Genomic DNA, 22069 nt, shown 5'->3' on the forward strand with positions numbered 1-22069 from the left:
AATTATCTTTTCATTTGCATGAAACCTCATAGTTCTCTGCAGCACATCGTCCTGTGTAAGTGGGACCTGCGCTATTTAGAAAACATGCAAAACATGTGCAAAGATCTACTACAGATCTTAACTGGCTATTAAATGCCTGCCAATCAGAAAACAAGTAGCTGATCGGCAGTAGAATAGTGATGCTGGTCGGCTAGTATAAACGGTACTTATGAATTTGATGTATCTAAGGATTTACTTTCTAGCAGCAGAGCAGGGAATAAAGATTAAAAAAAAAAATATATATATATATATAAACACTCACCAATAAAAACCCTACATCCTAAATACAACTGCTCCAGTATTCCCCACCATTCCCTGTTTACTTCACTGCAGTGTAGCCTACATCCACACAACAGCTGCAGCCAAGCACCGGCTTCTTTAGTGATGCCTGCCTGGCTCAAAAATGCTGAGACTCAGTGACTGTCTATTTCATTCATATGGATGTATAGCCAATGATTACTGAGCCAAATTATATTGGTGGAGCTTGAGCTTTAGTTTTATCTTTGGGGGGGGATAGGGGGTGATGATTGGGATTATTATTTTTTTATGAAGGCGTATGAGTAAGAGGAGGAGGAAGTGGAAGAGGAGGAGGAAGAGGACAAGGAGAAAGAGGACGAGGAGAAAGAGGACGAGGAGAAAGAGGACGAGGAGAAAGAGGAGGAGGACTAAGAGGAGGAGGACTAAGAGGAGGAGGAAGAGGAGGAGGAGTAAGAAGAGGAGAAGGAGGACAAGGAAGAGGAGGAGGAGGAAGAAAATTAAACAGGAAGAAGAGGAAGACGAAGGCAGTGTACATTAGATTGGAGTAAATTTGAGAAAAGTGCACTACATGTTCGAAAAGTCACAAATGATGATTGAAGTGAAAAAATTTGTAAACCCTAGACTCCATCAACAACAAATTAAGGAAACAGAAAACAAAACAAAGGTGAACACATTTAAAATAAAATTGCAAAAAAAAAAAAATAAGACACCAAAATACACGCAAAACACCAAATGCTTGACCAAAACCAGGCACAAATGCCATAATGATTCGGGACATACTGTAATTCACAGACAGATAAGTAATCTAGAGGTGTAGTATGAATAATAATCGATAATTAGCGAACATGGGAACAGAGAAGGGGCAAACAATCAGTCCCAAAGTAGCAATGATTAATACATAGAGGACAATTTAATGCCAAAAATTAGCAACCTTATTTCTAAGCAATGATAACGATTAGTCACAGTGAAGAGGCATGACGCCTCTTAAAATATTTCAGAAGACGTTTAAAAAGAAAAAATTTTACAATAGCATACTGACAAAAACAATTAGCAGTCAGATAGGTTTCACTGCCTGCCAGAAATTTGTTAAGTCATCTATTGTTTAAGTGAGTGATGTTAATTAAATGAGTGAATAGAATCTATGGCTGCTCGGTTGTGTGATCAGGGGAACATTTAACTGCTTCTAAGACTTTTAAAGCTGTTATTTTTACACTGTACCTATTTAATGACAAACAGTATAGAGTGATTGTCTCTTGCCAGCAGCAAATACAGGGGATCATCCCTTGTGATAGGCCTATAATGCTCATAGAGGATGGAGCACACATCTACTGAAACAGGCCACACATGGTTCTCTTGCCCTGGCTGTGTAAGCAGGTTGCAGGATGCAGTGACAGACAGGAGACAGAGCAAGGGTTAACAAATTTAACACTTTAATCTAACAGTATAAACTACTTGCAGAGAGATAAATGGTTAAAGAGTTAATGCCAAAAAGGAAAAAGCAACAAATGCAGAATAGTAGCAGTCCGATTATGTAACTTATAGTGTCCTTTATGTTGCTCCTCCGCAGTTGATCCCGCAGGGGTTGTAGCACCGGCAGCAAGGGCCAGGAAGATGGGGTCCTTTAAACGATGGTCCGTCTTCTGGCGAGTCAAACGTTGGCTGGCATATAGCAACTGGCAGGGAAGGCCGCAAGCGTATGTCTGGCACCCAGCCTTCTCCCTTTTGCATGTGCGCGGTGCTCACGGTCACTGAGCACACGGCACCTCTCTCTCTTTTGGTCACTGGGTGCACGGCACCTCTCAGCCTGTTACAGCACCGGTGCTCAGGAGACGGAGCACACTGCTCAACCTGCTGCACGCTGCTGGTTCACGCCAAACTGGCTACCACCGCGCATGCTTTTTCTTTTATCTTGCCCCTCCAACCCAGGTTATGAGGTTGGTCAGGTCCCTCATTTCTTCCCTCAGGCAACATGGGAGGCAGCCCCCACAGTTCTGGACCCGGCTCGGTACAGGTACTTACAACCCGGTCTTCCTCCCTACAGCTGCTCGGCTCAGGCAGCCAGGAACAGAGTATGACCTGGAAGCCTATATAAAAGGTGTTTCTGCCTGCCATGTCTTGTCTGCGGATTGAGGTTCATACCCTGCTTGGCTTTCCCTTTGTTGTGCTATTACTCCAAAATCTAAATCCTCGTTGACCATGACTCAGTCTAGCCCTTGGATATAACCTCTGTCAACTTTTGGCTCTAGTTGAAGAATTGGTTGTATATTAAATAAAAAAACCTAAGATAGAAACAAAAAGAGCATATACCCTGCTGGAAGTAAAATGCAATAGTGAATACAAACATAGGGTAATTAGTAAGCACTGTCATTTTTTTTGACACATGGTAAGGTTTTAATACTGGAGGTTAGGAACGTCCAGACAGCATACACCTTGGCATTGGTGGGATGGCTTTTACGTTTTTTTCTTAAATCAAAATCAATGTTTACTAAGTATCGTATGTCATTTATCTGCAGGCTAGGACTGGCCCATAGGGGAACAGAGGAATCCGCCGGTGGGCCCCTGTGCAGATCTGGGCTGCCAACCCCACTGTATGGGCAGTACTTGGCATAATTCAATTAATTATATACAGAAAAGAAGCAGCATCTCATCATTCATTAACCAAACTACCCAGTTTATTATTATATAGAGATATAGGTATATTTGTGAACAAGGGTAGTGTAATATTTGTATAAAGTGAAAAGTGGGCCCCCCAAAGTCAATGTTACTGGTGGGCTCTTGGTACCCCAGTCCGTCACTGTTTATATGCACTACTTTTTACTTACAGCAGGGTACATATATGCTCATTTTCTATCTTAGGTTTTGTCTGTTTAATGGCCAGTGAGAACATGCTCCTAAACATTGCATGTATACCAAATTATACTCCAGTTCAATTCTTTTGGTTTGTGTATTACCCAGCAGAATAATGGAACAGTGTTTGTGATTCTTATTCACACGGTGAGAAGAAATTCTGTTGCATAAAATGAGCAAGTTAGGCTAGTTTCACACTTGCTTTTTTTTGCAGCGCATTTTTCCCGCAAAAAAACGCATTGAAAAAACGCATACAAAAGCATACAACTGCTGCGTTTTTTTCAAGCATTTTTATGAGCATGCATGAAAAAAACGCAGTGTTTTTATGCGTTTGTATGCGTTTTTAGTGCGTTTTTACCGCGTTTGCGTTTTTTCCAAACATTAGGTGGCCCCTCACACTAACCCAAACCATGACTTTACTAACCCTAACCCTAACCCTGACCCTAACCCTAACCCTAACCCTGACCCTAACCCTAACCCTGACCCTAACCCTAACCCTGACCCTAACCCTAACCCTAACCCTGACCCTAACCCTAACCCTAACCCTGACCCTAACCCTAACCCTAACCCTGACCCTAACCCTAACCCTAACCCTGACCCTAACCCTAACCCTAACCCTAACCCTGACCCTAACCCTAACCCTAATCCTAACCCTAACCCTGACCCTGACCCTGACCCTAACCCTAACCCTTAACCAAACCATACCCTGATCCTAACCCTAACCCTAACCCTAACCCTAACCCTAAACCCCCTTAACTAACCCTAACTCTAACCCAAACCCCTAAATTCCATTGTCTAAACTAATGGTAAAAAAAAAAACGCATGTGCAAAAAAACGCATACATAAGCATACCAATGCGCACATATGCTCACCATAGACTTATAATGGGTGTCTTGCTGTAAAAAAACGCATTGCGCGCGCATGCGTTTTTTTGAGGCAAGTCGGACGCCCAAAAAATGCAACAGGTTGCATTTTGTGCGCCCGAGCGCATACCGCAAAAAAACGCATGCGTGGAAAAACGCGTACAAACGCATGTGTATGCGCACATAAGCGCATCCCATGCAAAGTATAGGAAAAAAAACCCGCATGCGCTATTTAGCGCTAAAATACCGCTAAAAAAAACGCAAGTGTGAAACCAGCCTTATGCTGCAGATTTCATTCTCTGCAATGCAAGGGTGAAATGTGCGTCAAATCCTTTCTGTGTGTGGATACATCCAGCAGATTTCGCTGTAGATTTAGCACGGATTTTGATGAGATGGTGGGTGAGAGAAGTATGGACCTAGAGACAGAAACATGAGCTGGGCCATAGCCGACAATAGCAGCTATCAAGCAGCTACTACGTGTTGTCCTAGAAACTAAAGGCCATATAATCCAGAGAAATATACAAATTACCTTAGAGGGGAAAAATTGCACACATTCATCAAGAGATAAGTATTTTTCAACTTACAGAACTCATTATTTCAAACTAGATTCTCATTTTGCGCTGTTTTGTAACTGTTAATTCATATATTAAATATAATATTAAGCAGCTTTCTAAACAATCTTTACTAAAAAATGTTCTACTTTGCTGATGTTGTGGAATCTGTGCAGCTTCTTCACATAGTTGGTTGTCTTGTTGCTTGATGGAAATTTGATAGGGCTCTGCTTCTGGCTGGGTCAACTGCTTCCTTCTCTAATTATTAGGGCTCATACTCATACATACAGTAAACCTTTGCATATCAGTTAGATTTATATATGTCCCTAACTAATAATGTTATTAGTGTGTGTGTGTGTGTGTGTGTGTGTGTGTGTGTGTGTGTGTGTGTGTGTGTGTGTGTGTGTGTGTGTAAAATATAGGAGCTGTAGGTGTTAAAGAATTAATTCATGGAAAAAATTGTGTGGGCTCCCGCGCAATTTTCTCCGCCAGAGAGGGAAAGCCAGTGACTGAGGGCAGATATTAATCGTCTAGAAAGGGACCATTGTTATTAGCCCCCCGACTAAAAACATCTGCCCCCAGCCACTCCAGAAAAAGCGCATCCCTAAGATGCGCCAATTCCGGCACTTAGCCTCTCTCTTCTCTCTTCCCATTGCCCTGTAGCGGGTGGCATATGTCACCCTCCTATACTGGGAGGGGCTGGTGAGGATCCAGCGGTCATGGTGCACATTGGCACAAATGACAAAGTTAGAGGTAGGTGGAACGTCCTTAGAGATGATTTCAGGGAATTAGGCTGTAAGCTTAAAGCAAGGACCTTCAAGGTGGTATTTTCGGAAATACTTCCTGTACCACGTGCCGCGCCAGAGAGGCAACGGGAGATTAGGGAGGTTAATAAGTGGCTCAGGAATTGGTGTAGGAAGGAGGGGTTTGGGTTCCTGCAGAACTGGGCCGACTTCTCAGTTGGCTACAGGCTCTACGCTAGGGACGGGTTGCACCTCAATGGGGAGGGTGCAGCTGTGCTGGGGGAGAAAATGGCTAGAAGGTTGGAGGAGTGTTTAAACTAGGGACGGGGGGAGGGTATTCCTTTTATAGGAGGGGAAGACAGTGCAGCTAGAGACCTGGGCACAAATAATGAAATTGGGGGTGGGGGTGGCATGGGGGGTGGGGTTAGAACAGTTAATAATTTAAGAAAGAATAGAGGTACAGAGAGATACATAAAGTGCATGTATACTAATGCCAGAAGCCTCGCCAACAAGATGGAAGAATTGGAGTTAATGTTGTTGGAGCATAATTATGACATGGTGGGGATATCTGAGACATGGCTGGAAGAGAGCCATGACTGGGCTGTTAATGTACAGGGCTATAGTCTGTTCAGAAATGACCGTACTAATAAACGAGGGGGAGGCGTGTGTTTATATGTAAAATCATCCTTAAAACCCATCCTTCGTGATAATATATATGAATCTAATGAAAATGTAGAGTCCCTGTGGGTAGAGATAAGGGGAGGGGGGGAAATAATAAATTACTGATAGGGGTTTGTTATAAGTCTCCAAAAATAATGGAAGCAACAGAGAATATCCTCATAAAGCAAATAGATGAAGCAGCGACTCAAGGAGAAGTCATTATTATGGGGGACTTCAACTACCCTGAAATACATTGGGGAACCGAAACCTGCAGTTCCAGCAAAGGTAATAGGTTTTTGACAACTATGAGAGACAATTACCTTTCACAACTGGTTCAGGACCCAACAAGAGGGGGGGCACTGCTAGACCTAATATTAACCAACAGGCCAGACCGCATATCAAATGTAAGGGTTGGGGGTCACTTGGGTAATAGTGATCACAAATTAATAAGTTTTCATGTATCCTTTAATAAGATGTGTAGTAGAGGGGTTACAAGGACACTAAACTTCAGGAAAGCAAATTTCCAACGGATAAGAGATGATCTTGGTGCAATTAACTGGGACGATATCCTGAGACATAAAAATACACAAAGAAAATGGGAGACGTTTATTAGCATCCTGAATAGGACCTGTGCACAATATATACCGTATGGGAATAAACATGCTAGAAATAGGAGGAAACCACTATGGCTAAATAGAGCTGTAAGGGGTGCAATAAGAGATAAAAATAAAGCATTTAAAGAATTAAAGCAAGTAGGTAGTGATGAGGCATTAACTAAATACAGAAGATTAAAAAAATTCTGTAAAAAGCAAATCAAAACAGCAAAGATTGAGACAGAGAGACTCATTGCCAGAGAAAGTAAAAATAATCCCAAAATATTCTTTAACTACATAAATAGTAAGAAGCTATAAAATGATAATGTTGGTCCCCTTAAAAATAGTCTGGGTGAAATGGTGGAGGAGGATGAGGAAAAAGCCAATATGCTAAATGACTTTTTTTCGACAGTGTTTACACAAGAAAATCCCATGACGGATAACATGATCAGGGATAAAAATTGTCCATTAAATGTCACCTGCTTAACCCAGCAGGAAGTACGGCGGCGTCTAAAAATCACTAAAATTGACAAATCCCCGGGCCCGGATGGGATACACCCCCGAGTACTGCAGGAATTAAGCACAGTCATAGATAGACCATTATTTTTAATCTTTAAAGATTCCATAATAACAGGGTCTGTACCACAGGACTGGCGTATAGCAAATGTGGTGCCAATATTCAAAAAGGGGACAAAAACTGAACTTGGAAATTATAGGCCAGTGAGTTTAACTTCAACTGTGGGTAAAATCCTGGAGGGTTTTCTAAGAGATAGTATACTGGAGTATCTGGAGAAGAATAAACTTATGACCCAATATCAACATGGGTTTACAAGGGACCGTTCCTGTCAGACTAATCTGATAAGCTTTTATGAAGAGGTAAGTTCCGGACTGGACCAAGGGAATGCAGTGGACGTGGTGTACATGGACTTTTCAAAAGCTTTTGATACGGTGCCACACAAAAGGTTGATACATAAAATGAGAACAATGGGGATAGGGGAAAATATGTGTAGGTGGGTTAAGAGCTGGCTCAGGGATAGGAAACAAAGGATGGTTATTAATGGAGCACACTCGGACTGGATCACAGTTAGCAGTGGGGTACCACAGGGGTCAGTTTTGGGCCCGCTTCTTTTTAACATATTTATTAATGACCTTGTAAGGGGCATAGAGAGTAGAATTTCAATATTTGCAGATGACACTAAACTCTGCAGGGTAATCAATACAAAGGAGGACAATTTTATATTACAGGAGGATTTATGTAAACTAGAAACTTGGGCTGATAAATGGCAAATGAGCTTTAATGGGGATAAATGTAAGGTCATGCACTTGGGTAGAACGAACAAGATGTATAATTATGTGCTTAATTGTAAAACACTGGGCAAAACTGTCACTGAAAAAGACCTGGGTGTATGGGTGGACGACAAACTCACATTTAGTGGCCAGTGTCAGGCAGCTGCTGCAAAGGCAAATAAAATAATGGGATGCATTAAAAGAGGCATAGATGCTCAGGAGGAGAACATAATTTTACCTCTATATAAGTCACTAGTGCGACCACACTTAGAATACTGTGTACAGTTCTGGTCTCCGGTGTATAAGAAAGACATAGCTGAACTGGAGCGGGTGCAGAGAAGAGCGACCAAGGTTATTAGGGAACTGGGGGGTCTGCAATACCAAGACAGGTTATTACACTTGGGGTTATTTAGTTTGGAGAATCGAAGGCTTAGGGGTGATCTTATTACAATGTATAAATATATGCGGGGACAATACCAAGACCTTTCTAATGATCTTTTTACTCTTAGACCTGTGACGGGGACAAGGGGGCATCCTCTACGTCTGAAGGAAAGAAGGTTTAAGCATAATAACAGACGCGGATTCTTTACTGTACGAGCAGTGAGACTATGGAACTCTCTGCCATATGATGTTGTAATGAGTGAATCCCTACTAAAATTTAAGAGGGGACTGGATGCCTTTCTTGAAAAGTATAATATTACAGGGTATATACACTAGTTTCCTTAGTGTTGCGGTGATCCAGGGAGCTAGTCTGATTGCCGTATGTGGAGTCGGGAAGGAATTTTTTTCCCCAATGTTAAGCTTACTGTTTGCCACATGGGTTTTTTTTGCCTTCCTCTGGATCAACATGTTAGGGCAAGTTAGGATAGGATATGGGTTGAACTAGATGGACTTAAAGTCTCCCTTCAACCTTAATTACTATGTTACTATGTTACTATGTATTGTAAGGTGACATTAACCCTGGTTAATATAATAGTGGAGAGGTGTCAATAAGACACCTATCCATTATTAATCCAATAGTACGAAAGGGTTAAAAAAACCACATATTTAGAATAAAGTCTTTTAATGAAATAATTAAACATACAGGTTTCTCATCTATATTAAGCTCTCAATCCAAGCGAAGGCATTGTTCTCCTGTAAGAAATAAAAAATAAAAAAGCAACAATATCCCATACCTCTCTGATGTCCCATGCTGCAATCCATCTCAAGAGGTTAAATAGTTTACAACCGAAAGCGGTGCTAATGCTAAAAATTAAGAGACCACCACATCAAATCCCTGTCATGGCCAGCCCATTCTCAAGACCTGAACCCCATTGAAAACCTCTGGAATGTAATCAAGAGGATGATTGAAAGTCACAAGCCATCAAACAAAGAGGAACTGCTAAAATTTTTGCACCAGAAACTGTGAAAGACAGGTGGCAAGCCTGCCAAGACGCATGAAAGATGTGATTAAAAATCAAGGTTATTCCACAAAATATTAAATTCTGAACTCTTTCTGAGTTAAAACATTAGTATTGTTGTTTCTAAATGATTATGAACTTGTTTTCTTTGCATTATTTGAGGTCTGCAAGCAGTTTCTTTTTATTTTGTTTTTTTAAATTTTGACCATTTTAATCAAAAACATACCTATAAAGAAAATAATCAGACAAACTGAACATTTGAAAGTGGTCTCTTAATTTTTGCCAGAGCTGTATCTATCTATCTATCTATCTATCTATCTATCTATCTATCTTTTGAAGATTATTTTGTTTTAAAACGATGTGTACAGGTTTTTTTACAATGCTATTTTAACATGAGATTTAACATAGAGAGAACTGCTGTATGTAAAAGATCATATTAAAATCACATTGCATACGGGTGTCGTACGCATGTCATATGGATGTTCTGAAGCGATGGCCGGGGGACCACCACGATGCAGGGAGACTACGGTACACACGATGAGGTGCAAACAACAAAGGGTTAATTTATTGACAGGCAAGGAATGCAGTGTTAGGGAAGTGCAAAACAGGGGTATGCAATGAAAACAGACAATTTACAAAAGTGATATTCTTTAGCCGGTCTGTCAAATAGCACGGTGCACCAACTATCACAGCTCAGTGTATTTATCCAACAGGCAAAACAACACAGTAAAGTACAGTATGCTGCTACTCTAACTATAGCCTATCTGGCCTCTGCTACACTGGCCACACGGCTGCCATGCTCTGTCTATTGCAGCCTACTGTCATGAACTCATTTTCTGCTCCACCAGTTGAGAGTTCCCCTTCCGTTCTCCCTCTGGTGGTGACAGGAGGTAGTGCTGTTGGTTTAAGTGGTAGTGATCTGCCACCTAATGAGGAAGATAACGATTGGATCTCTGGAGTATCAGACTGGATATAAGACAGCCGACGCCCTATCCGGGTGCTGGTGATTCAGTCTGCTTCTCAGGTCCTGGACTTCAGCTCTCTTCCACACTTCTCAAGTTAAGTTTGTTTTTTCCTAATGTTCACACTTGCGCTTGTTGGTCAATTCAGTTTTTTGTGTAATCAGCTTGCCCCTGCTGGGGCTATGCTGAATTTCCACTCCTATTAATCAGTATTTGCCAATCTGCTTTTTGTTCCTTATTAGATTGGCCTCTTTTTTTGCTCTGTCTCCGAATATTTCAGAGTGCTGATATAGGTTTAGAAGTCTAGTGACTTCAGGGTTAATTTTGCTATCAGAAGTGTTGGACAATATTTTTGTAGGTTGTTTTTGGCAGATTGCAGACAGTGTCTTTCCTTTTCTGTCCTTTTTAGTTAGCCAGGCCCCATTGTTTGCTCAGCCTATTTTCCTGCCTTTGTTTGTATTTTAATCTTGCTTCACCGTCAATACATTTGGGGGGCTGTCTTTCCTTTGGGGTCTGCTCTGGGGCAGTTAGTTTTCCTCTTTTCCTGCTTTAGGCTTATGTAGTTCTCCAGTTGTGACGAGGCGTCTAGGACCAACGTAGGAACGCTCCACGACTGCTTCTAGTTGTGCGGTTAAGATCAGGGATCTGCAATCTGCATAGTTAACCAACTTCTCTGGTTTTCTGAGACTTAGCTTGTCTTGTTTTTCCTCCTCGGTTTCCCATTCATAACAGTCTACCCTAAGCCCTAGCTCTGTGCAACGTGGTCTTCTCCTTGTGTGCGGGTCCAGAGATGCTCCTAGAAACGGGGGATTTCCTCCTCTGGATTCCTTTCTTGTATTTCTTCGTGGCTCCTCACCGCAACACAGGAGAGCCACCTTGTTATCCCCAGAAGAGTTTACACAATCACACAATTTCAGTCAGTATCAGGCTGTACGTTCTTTTCCTCACAGCTCCAGGCACGTCAGCTTCCTGCAGAAATCTCGGCTCTAAACACACACACAGGAAAGCAGCCCCTCCCCGCTCCAGAGCTGGCATAACAACCCACACAGACTTTTCTGCAGGCGAGAGCAGCATGTCCCATTGCTCTAACCAAAGGGGGTGCTATCTCTTAAAGTGGCAGCTTGTCTCTACTGTCCATAGCAACGCCACCCCCTTACATGCCTCTCTACTTAAAGATGGTCATACTTGATCATCACAGCATCAAGGTTGCAGTGGGATAAAGAAACTTGCAATGCGGAACAGCACCTATAGGGGAGATAATACAAGCGGAAAAACAGACAGAGATTACTGTTCTACGTATCAGAGTGGTGGAACCCCTGCAGTAGACTTCTGGGATCTCCGGAGGTCTTGACTATCATCCAGAGGAATACTTGCTGCAGGAGTTGTAGTAGGCTCTTGTCTGGACTCATCACGTGGCGGTAGTGATACTTCCAGAAGGTTACCATCTCTGTCCGGCTGAGGACCCCCCACGGTGTCAGGGCCGATCCACCATTCATCATTGATTTCACAAGCAGGCAAGACAGGTTCAGGAAATGGAGCAGCGTCCTCAAGCGGCACTGGTACAGTACGGGTCTCGGACCGGCATGGCCACAGCATATTTCTGTGGAGCACTGTAGGGGCAGATGCCCCATCTTCAACCTGCACCATGTAGACAGGGCCGTCAGCATGCACTCGCTCGATTACTTTGTAAGACTTTAATTCCCATCTCTCGCTTAGTTTACCCTTGGGGCATTTCTCTCTGACTAATACTCGGTCCCTGGGCCAGAGCGGTATCTCCTGAATTGGTTTACGGCCCGTATGTTCATTTTCCTGTAGCTTCTGACCCACCAACAGCTATATTGTTTGCAATCAATGCCGATGTTATTTCACCCATGAAGTGACGGTTCGCTAAATCAGCTCCTCTGGCTGTTCCAACTTCAACTCAATGATCTCTCGTCCATCTCTTCCAAACAGCAGCATATGGGGTATAACCAGTGGTGGAATGGACCCAATTGTTGTAGGTCCAGACCAACTCTGGCAGGTAGTCTGGCCAGCATGCCTTCTTGTCCTCTTTCAATGTCCTCAGCATTTGAAGTAAGGTTCGGTTGAAGCGTTCATATGCTCCATTGCCTTGAGCATGGTAAGGGGTGGTCCGGGATCGCTCGATGCCATACAAATGATACAGTTCTTCCATCACCTTGCCTTGGAAACATGCACCTTGGTCAGAGTGGATGCGCTTTGGGCACCCATACACTCAGATGAAGTCTTGACAAATGGCCTGCGCCACAGACTCGGCAGTCTGATCTGTAGTCGGGGTGACTACCACGAACTTGGAGAAATAGTTGGTCATCACCAAACAGTACTGTGGCCCCCGGGCTGAGTGTCCCACGAGGAGATAGTCGATCATCAAGACTTTCAGCTGTTTCCTAGTATGTGTGGTCTGGACAGGTGCCCTTTGTTCAGTACTCTTAACGAGGTTGCATACCCGACATTGCCGGCAAACTCTTCTACCAAGGACTCCAACCGGGGGCAGTACACGTACTGCTGTAACCACTGGTAGGTCATTGTAGTCCCGAAGTGGGCTCCGAATTTGTGGGCTTCTTTAGCCACTTCTTGGTCCATTCCTCCTGGGATGACCACCTGCCACCTTAGTATCTTTCGGCTGTTGTCTCTTGTGATATAGCACCAATTCTCGCACATCCAGCCTATCCCACTGGTGTAAGACACTATTCATCTTAGCGTCCAGACTATCTCTCTCATATTTGCCTGGCTTCCGCTTCTGCGCTATCCAGCATATCTTCCGTCTCAGCCCTTCATCTTCGTCTTGAAAATATCCCCATTCTTCATTGGTTCTCCCCAGAGATCGGGGTACTGCGCAGGCCTCCCTACTTGACTGAATCGCAACCACTGGGGTCCTGAACTTACGGAAGTCTGGGGTTTCTTCCTCTTCGAGTTGTTCATCGAGATCCCCCACTGAAGTTTCCAACGTCACTCGTGACAGGCTGTTGGCATTTGCATTTTCAGCGGTAGAACGATAACGGATGGTAAAGTCAAACTTGGCCAGGCTAGCCACCCAACGTTGATCCAAGGCCCCCTATTTAGCATTCTCAAGGTGGGCCAGGGGATTATTGTCCGTTCGAACATGAATCTTGGTCCCTGCCAGGAAGCCCGCAAACTTCTCTGTCATGGCCCACACCAGGGCCAGGAGCTCTAAGCGGAAAGAGCTGTAATTGTGCAGGTTTCTTTCGCTGTCTCGCAGGGACCTACTGGCATACCCGATGAGTCTCTCATGTCCATCCTGTATTTGGGAAAGTACTGCACCGAGTCCATGAAGGCTACCGTCTGTGTACAACAGGAACGGTTGATCGAAATCTGCGTAGGCCAAAATCGGGGCTGAAGTAAGAGCATTCTTTATAGCCTGGAAGGCCTCATCTCGCCTCTGGTCCCAAGGGATGCACTGGGTCTTCGGCACTCCGGCGTTTCCCCTTCAGCAGCTCATTCTGGGGACCCGCCACCTTTGCAAAATTTTTGACAAACTGTCAGTAGTACCCGGCGAGCCCAAGGATGACCTGGAGTTCCTCACTGTTCGAGGGACTGGCCTGTTCTGGATAGCAGCCACTTTTTCCGGTGAGGGTAGAACTCCATCTTGTGACACTATGTGGCCCAGGTACTCAATCTCTCTCTTGAAAAGGTGACATTTCTTTGGCTTCAACTTCAGGTTATGAGCGCACAGTCTTCCGAGTACCTGTCCAAGCCAGGCAAGATGGTCTTCGAACAAGGCAGAGAACACAATGATGTCATCCAGGTAGATAAGGGTAGCCTCAAAGTCTAAGTCTCCAAAACACTTTTCCATCAGCCGTTGAAACGTACCTGGAGCACTGGAGAGCCCGAAGGGTAACATACATAGTAACATAGTTTTGAAGGCTGAAGGAAGACCTTATGTCCATCTAGTTCAGCCTATTTTTAGTGCAGCTGTTCTGCATTGTCGATCCTGGGGAAGGCAAAAAACCCACAGAGTAGAAGGCAATTTTCTCCACAGGGAAAAAAATTCCTTCCCCTAAGCTGGGTCAACCATCTACCTATAATATTATGTTTTTTGTAACCTTCTATACTGTTACTCACAAGAAAAGCATCCATTCCTTTCTTAAATTCATTCAGTGAGTTGGCCATCACCACTTCCACAGGAAGAGAATTCCAGAGCCTCACTGCTCTTACCGTGAAGAACCCTCTTCTATGCTGGTGCAGAAATTGTCTTTCCTCCAAACGAAGAGAATGCCCCCTTGTTCTTGTCACAGTCCTTGGTACAAACAGTTCATTGGAGAGATCTCTGTATTGCCCTCTGTATCCAGTTAAACTCAAACAATCCGATAGGTAGCATGAAGGTGTTTTTTTCCATGTCTTTCTCTGCCACGGCTACATGCCAGTATCCGCTTGCTAGGTCCAATGTGGAGAAGTACTTGGCTTTCCCCAATGCTGTCAAGGATTCCTCGATGCGGGGAATTGGGTATGAGTCTCGCACAGTGCAGGAATTGAGTTTCCTGTAATCTACACAGAACCGGATGGTCCCATCCTTCTTCTTGACGAGCACCACCTGGGCCGCCCAAGGGCTCTGACTACTCTGTATTACTCCTGAATCCAGCATCTGCCTGAGTAATGTCTTCACCTCTTGATACTTCTTGAGTGGGATTTGCCGGTATCGTTCTCGAATTGGACGAGCGTCCCTGGTCGGTATCTCGTGTGTGATTGCTTCGGTACAGCCAAAATCTTCGGTGTGACGGGTGAATGCGGCCTGATTTTCCCACAGCATAGCTTCTATCTGCACACGCTCAGGGCCTAGGGCCTTCACATCCACTTCCATTTGATCAAGGATGACCCGCCCATTCCACTCCGGGGATGGAGTCTCTTCGGGCCCTGCAGCGACTGCCAGAGTCCACCCCACACGTTCTATCGGTGATAAAGACATCTCCTTGTGACTCACCACTTCGCCCTTGTGTAGGTACACCCGGGGGGCCAGATCTGTTCCTCGTGGCAAGGTGACCTCCCCGGGGCCCACCTTCAAAGCTCTTAAGGGAACGTGTCCTCGCTGGACCACAGTTATCGTACGAGCTATCATGACTTCTTGGTCCACTCCTCCACCTACCACAGGCTGAACAATCACCTCCAGCCCATCAAGGTTGCGATGAGTCCCCACTGGAAGGTGTAATATACTTGCTGGCTCGGGAGGCAGGATTACAGGCTCTTTCCAAGGGGCCCTGATGACCCCTACTATCTGATAAGATGGCACACTCTTCTATGTCACACCGACGTGGATCAATCGCTGAAGGGCTTCTTGAGCAGCCTTGAGTGTGGCAGCCTTCTTCCAATAACTGGGTCCCCGTTTGGTAAACATTATCTGATCGAGTTCTCGTAGCATATTCATTCCCAGTACTACAGGCACATCTTCTTTGATGGGCTCAGGGACTAGCAGGATCCCTTTTCTTCTCTCTTCTTGCCCACAGATTTGAATATTCATCCACACGACCCCTGTGACCGGAATCGGTTGTTGATTGGCAGCAAACAACCGGATCAATGTCTCCTTCTCTGGCTTAGCCAGGGACTGAAAATGCTGTTTGAAATATGATTCTGGCATCGTTGTCAATTGTGACCCGGTATCTATCAAGCAATCCACTGGAACACCCTCAAATTCGGCACGCAGGATGGAACTCCCAGCAATCAAGTGTTCATTGTGATAAGGAGTGGCTTCTCTTCTTGCCTCCCCCCGCAGAGTGCCGCATTACTGCGGGGGTTGGTAGTTTAACGGTGGCTGTTGCTGGCTTTGAGCATAATTCCGGCAGTCTCTGGCAAGGTGCCCTTGTCCTCCACATTCCCAGCATTGAATGCCTCCTCTTTGCCGAGGGGCACCCCAAGCCTGTCTTCATGCCTCCGATGCCTGACTGGAGGGAGCTGGCACCCACTGATCCCTTATGGGTCGGGCCAAAGAGTGGTTATATGAGTACGATGGGTCAGACTGTTCTCCCATTCTTTGCTCCATCTGGGTTAATTTGTCTTGTTTACTGACAAGAGACCTCTGCAAGTTGTGCACTACCTGGACCAGCGCCTCCTGATGATTTGGGTCACCTCTGGTATTGGCACCCTGGACATGCATCAGACCAGATTTGACGGAATGAAAGAGCCGGATCTGCACTGACCCATTCTGACAGTGCTCTCCTCAAGGATGTGTTGTGCAGTCCCAGAATGAATTGTTCTCAGAGTATCCGGTCTTTGGGGCCCATGCCACCGAGCCCATCCGTCTCTTTCCTCTGCACTTCTGCCAACACTTCTTGTAGTGCTGTTGCATACTGAGAGATCCGTCTTCTTCCTGCTGCCGTAGATCTCTTCCACAAATTTCACTAGCTCCTTCAGGGTACTACGGGTGAGTTCCGGCTGTAGACAGACATTTTTACGGGCCTCTCCCTCCAAAGCAGTCAAAGCAATGTCCACTTCAAGGTCTGTGCTGATGTTATAAATCTTCAGAGTGCTTTGCAGCCGGGACACCCAGTCAGACAGGGGCATATTATTGCCATCAAACTTTGGAAGCACACTAAATATGGAGCCCATAAGGAGTGTCCTTGCAGGGGTTCCACCAATGCCCACAGCATCCCCACTACTATTAGCATTCTCACCATTGCTGCCTGCTGCCTGCATCTTGGTGACAGTAACCCTGCTTGCAGCGCCACTTGAAGCGATGGCCGGAGGACCACCACAATGCAGGGAACTACGGCACACAACATGAGGTGCAAACAACAAAGGGTTAATTTATTGACAGGCAAGGAATGCAGTGTTAGGGAAGTGCAAAACAGGGGTATGCAATGAAAACAGACAATTTACAAGAGTGATATTCTTTAGCAGGGCCGTCAAATAACACGGTGCACCAACTATCACAGCTCAGTGTATTTATCCAACAGGCAAAACAACACAGTAAAGGACAGTATGCTGCTACTCTAACTATAGCCTATCTAGCATCTGCTACATCGGCCATACGGTTGCCGTGCTCTGTCTATTGCCATCTACCCTAAGCCCTAGCATGTGCACAGAAGGGGTTAACACTCACAGTAGCGTTGGTATCTCAGTCCAGTCCCGGGGGGGGGCCCTGCAGCTTTGCAAGATGGTGCACACGTCTTCCTGGAAGCTCTGTGCAATGTGGTCTTCACCTAGTGTGGGGGTCCCGAGATGCTCCTAGAAACGGGGGATTCCCTCCTTTCTTGTATTTCTTCGTGGCTCCTCATGGCAACACAGGAGAGCCACCTTGTTATCCCCAGAAGAGTTTACACAATCACACAAGTTCAGTCAGTATCAGGCTGTATGTTATTTTCCTCACAGCTCCAGGCACGTCAGCTTCCTGTAGAAATCTTGGCTCTGAATACACACACAGGAAAGCAGCTCCTCCCCTCTCCAAAGCTGGCAGAACAACCCACACAGTGTTTTCTGCAGGGGAGCGCAGAATGTCCCATTGCTCTAACCAAAGGGGGTTCTGTCTCTTAAAGTGGCAGCTTGTCTCTACTGTCCATAGCAACGCCACCCCCTTACAGTTCCATGGAAAAATCACACGGAAATCGCATTACACTCGCATGACACTCGCACAGTACTTGTCTGTTTTTTCGGTTCGGAAATCAGACCGATATTTTTCTCGGAAATGGGTATGAGCCCTTAGAGATAGCAGCAGGAAAGGGGAGGAGGATGCACACACAAATCAGGCAGCTGTTGTGGAAAGGGGGAGGTGGAGCATCTAAGATTTCATGGGTGGATGGCAGATTGCACATACTGTAGATAAGAAGGAAAGCATGTAATAGTCAACAGGGAAAGTGGTATGCTAACCTGGACAGGGAAAATCACAAACAAGGGAGAAGAGATCCCTTACAAACAGGAGAATGAGAACGTAAGAGGGCTGTGTTTGTACATAAAAGTTAGTGAACATTTTATTTATTTATTTTACTCATTTATATAGCTCCATTAATTCCACAGCATACATTATTGGCACTGTCCCTGATGGGGCTCACAATCTAGAATCCCTATCAATATGTCTTTGGAATGTGGGAGGAAACCGGAGTACCCGGAGGAAACCCACGCAAACACAGGGAGAACATATAAACTCCTTGCAGATGTTGTTCTTGGTGGGATTTGAACCTAGAACCCCAGCTGCCCATGAACATAGCAGCATCATGGATTCACAGATTTGAAATCCACCTAATGCACTTTTTTGGCATCTAAGACTAGTCTGAAACTTGGAGCAGGTTGCAAAATGAATATTATGGGTAATCAAAATTAAAGAAGAATTGTAGATTGCAAGATTAAACTAATTTTCATTGGGGGTGTGGCAATGCTTGAGTGTTGGGAGGACATATTTGTTCAGAGCTCCTGGAATCATGAGTAATTATCTTGCATAAAAACCCACTTTTCTTCCCCTGCTTTATGTCCTCTCTCCTAGGTGGTGAAAGAAGGCTACAGTATGGTGTGGGGCTGCTGCTGTTCATGTGTTATCTAAAATGAGAGTGGAAAGAAATCTGCTTGCCGCGTGGTGAGGAGTAGGAGGTCATCTTGGGTGCTCCGACACCGAGCAGAAAGAGGGACAGAGAAGAGGTGTGGAGTGAAAAGCATACTTATTGAGCATACTTATTGGCAGTACTGCACACCCTTCTGTGTTGGTCAACTTGAAGTTTGTGGTGTGAACGCTGTTCCGACACTGAAGTTTCCATGTCGGAGTCAAGTGCAACAAGTAAGTGCCTCCCTGGGTCCTGAACAGGCCATTAGTCAGCCTATATAACTGGTGCCTCAGCAAGCACAAGGCAGCTGCAGAGGTGCAGGAGGTCTCGGGTGAAACAAGTGCCCTGGTCCAGTGTGGTGGGGATATAATCACCTGGAGCAAAAAGATGGGAAAAGAAGATGTAGGAACACAGGCAGGAATCAAAGATGGCGCCCCCACATCCTGATGGAGGAGACAAAAGGATCTCAATGGGAATATTGCTGCTAGATTAGAGCAGTACGCTGACAGATCACATGCTGAAACTTGCCCCAGAGCTCAATGGTGAATTTACAAGGCTCCCAGAATACGTCCCCGACAGTCTCTTGTTATTCGACAATTACTCAGGAAGATTTAGTTACGTATATGGACTCTGACTTGCAAGAGCCCACTGAGGAGAGAAGGTCCTCAAAGAGACGTAATAACAGGCATGTTGGAGTACCAGAGAAAGTGGAAGAGGGAGACCCGGACAGTTTCTTTGAAAAATGGGTCCTAGAAATATGTGCCAAAAAACTCTCACGCCTTTGTTTGTTTGTTCCAATGAGGCCGATGGGCAGACCTCCACAGCTTATCATAATTAAAATCCTCCATTACAAGGACTGAGACATTACACTAAGGAAAGGTCAAGAGAATCAAGACATTAGCCTTGGAGGAAACCAAAAACAAAACACAAAACAAATATCCTAACATAAAAAAGTAAAACATAAATTGCAAAAATTGCATGAAGGTAGTAATAATAATAAGGGTACTTAGTTAACATAATTTTGATCAAAATAATGTACAAGCCATCCTGCCATGTCACGGCAACCCTTGTGGGACAGTCCTAACTCTTGTATTTAAAATCTTTCCACTTGTAAATTGACGTGAATGTGAACAAGGATAGAGGGACTGATCCACCAGTAATAGCATAGGCCAGACAGGATGGATTTTCCAACTCAGAAACAGGGCGGTCACACCCTTAGGCTATGTGCATACGCTGCGGATTCACCCGCGGATTTGCATCTGTGGATCCGCAGTTAAAACCGCCTGTAAAATGACCTGCGGTTTTACCTGCGGATTGGCCTGCGGTTTCCCCCTGCGGTTTGCCACATGGACAAGGGAATAGGTGGCAAACCGCAGCGGAATCCGCAGAAAGAATTGACATGTAAATTCTTTCTGCGGATTCAAAACCGCAGCTTTTCCGCAGTTGAAAATCCGCAGCATGTGCACAGCAGAATGTAAATCACATAGACGTACATTGTACTGTACAATGTCTGCAGAACTGCTGCGGATCTGCAGCGGCCAAATCCGCAGCGGATCTGCAGCAGAATCCGCAGCATGTGCACATAGCCTTATATGCACAGAATGCACACTGAACCAAATGAGAAATTGGGTCTAAGCTGAAAAAAGTAAATTAATGTGTATGCAAAATGTAAATGCACATGAACACATGACCTTTACACAGAGAAAACCAAAAACAAAACACAAAACAAATATCCTAAAATAAAAAAGTAAAACATAAATGGCAAAAATTGCATGAAAGTAGTAATAATAATAAGGGTATTTAGTTAGCCTTGGAGGGCAAACAATGTCCTTTTTCTGGATTTCTTGGAGGATATCCAGGGCAAAAGGGCTATGTTTGATTTAATTTTTTTTCTATCTGGGCCCTGCCCCCATTAGTGTGGTTTGAGGTGCTATGAAGGCTCTTTACAGGGGAGTATTCGTAAAACAAATAAAGATGGTAAAAGATAATTCTGGAAAAAATGGAGAGGGGAGATTCAATTAACATTTATTTAACATAATTGCCTTAAAAATAAGACGCAGTGGAAGGAGGCTCAAAAACAATTGCTAGCATTCCAACTGGAATGTAGGTAGTGATATCACGAAATGTGCGTTGGGGCGGGGAGTATCTACATCACAACTGAATCACCAATGTAAAGGGGGTTTTGCACATAGCGATATCGCTATGAATATCGCTATAACGTCACCGATTTTGTGACGTTATAGCGATATTGCTAACGATATCGCTATGTGTGATACTTACCTCCGACCGGCTCCCCCGCTGTCCACACGAGGACGTCAGGACCGCGTCTGAAAGGTAAGTATCGTCCGCTGTATCACTGTGAGATCTGCCTGTGTGGCAGCTCACTAGCGATCATTTAGCGATGCACCAGCGATCCTGACCGGGTTGTATCGTGGTCAGGATCGCTGGTGCATTGCTAAATGTAAAAAGGCCTTAAGTGTCTATTATTATCTTTTTACTGACTTTCTGATGCATACCTTAGAGCAGCACCTTATTTATTATGCACTTTAAAAGATAGTGGTATGGTTCCACTTGGTCAATTTTTTATGGTAACAATGTGTTGTATGTTTTGTAGCTCTCCCATTCATTATAATTGGCATTGCAGCCTTTGAGAATTTTTTAAATTAAATTGTTTTTTTAATTCATTCTATTTAATAAAGGAAAACAATCTTTTTAAACAGCACATACCGTATACTCTATTTCTTCTGTTGTTGCTCAATGTGATATTTTGAGTTGTGCATGATTATCAACATTTGGGTGTTTTGTTGTTAACCCTAACTTTAGCCGAATCCTGACCCTAATGGAAATAAATACATTTTTTTATTTTATTATTTTTACCTAAGGGGGTGATAAAGGGGGTTTGATTTACAAGTTTTTAATTTTGATCACTGTGATAGGTTCTATCACACACTTTATAGCTGAAGCATAAGTGCCCTTAACTGCCACTGTTAAAAGGTGCATCAGAAGTTGTTAAGGGGTTAAGTCTCCTCTAATCAGACTTTATTGCAAGGTAAACATTCCCAGATTCTTTAATTGCAGTACATACTTTGCAGTCCGCTCACCATCCTTGTAGCTCTTCTCTGAACATGCTCCAGCTTTTCAACATCTTTTTTTAAAATGTGGAGCCCAGATCTGAACAGAGTATTCCAGATGAGGCATGACCAAGGAGGAGTAGAGGGGGGTAATTACGTCACATGATGGAGACTCTATGCTTCTCTTAATACATCCAAGAACTGTGTTTGCCATTTTTGCTGCTGTATCACACTGCTGACTCATGTACAGTCTGTGATCTATTAGTATACCAAAGTCTTTTTCACACATGCTGTTGC

General features: G+C 44.3%; 1 long non-coding RNA gene across 1 annotated transcript in view; it reads right to left on the reverse strand.

The window, feature by feature from the left end:
• Nucleotides 1–22069, reverse strand: part of LOC141097673 (uncharacterized) — a 271380-nt gene that overhangs the window by 230288 nt on the left and 19023 nt on the right. The gene's annotated exons all lie outside the window — the stretch shown is intronic.

This window comes from Dendrobates tinctorius, unplaced genomic scaffold (genome assembly GCF_039654945.1).
Source record: "Dendrobates tinctorius isolate UK_male_01 unplaced genomic scaffold, ASM3965494v1 ptg000086l, whole genome shotgun sequence".
Taxonomy (NCBI): Eukaryota; Metazoa; Chordata; class Amphibia; order Anura; family Dendrobatidae; genus Dendrobates; species Dendrobates tinctorius.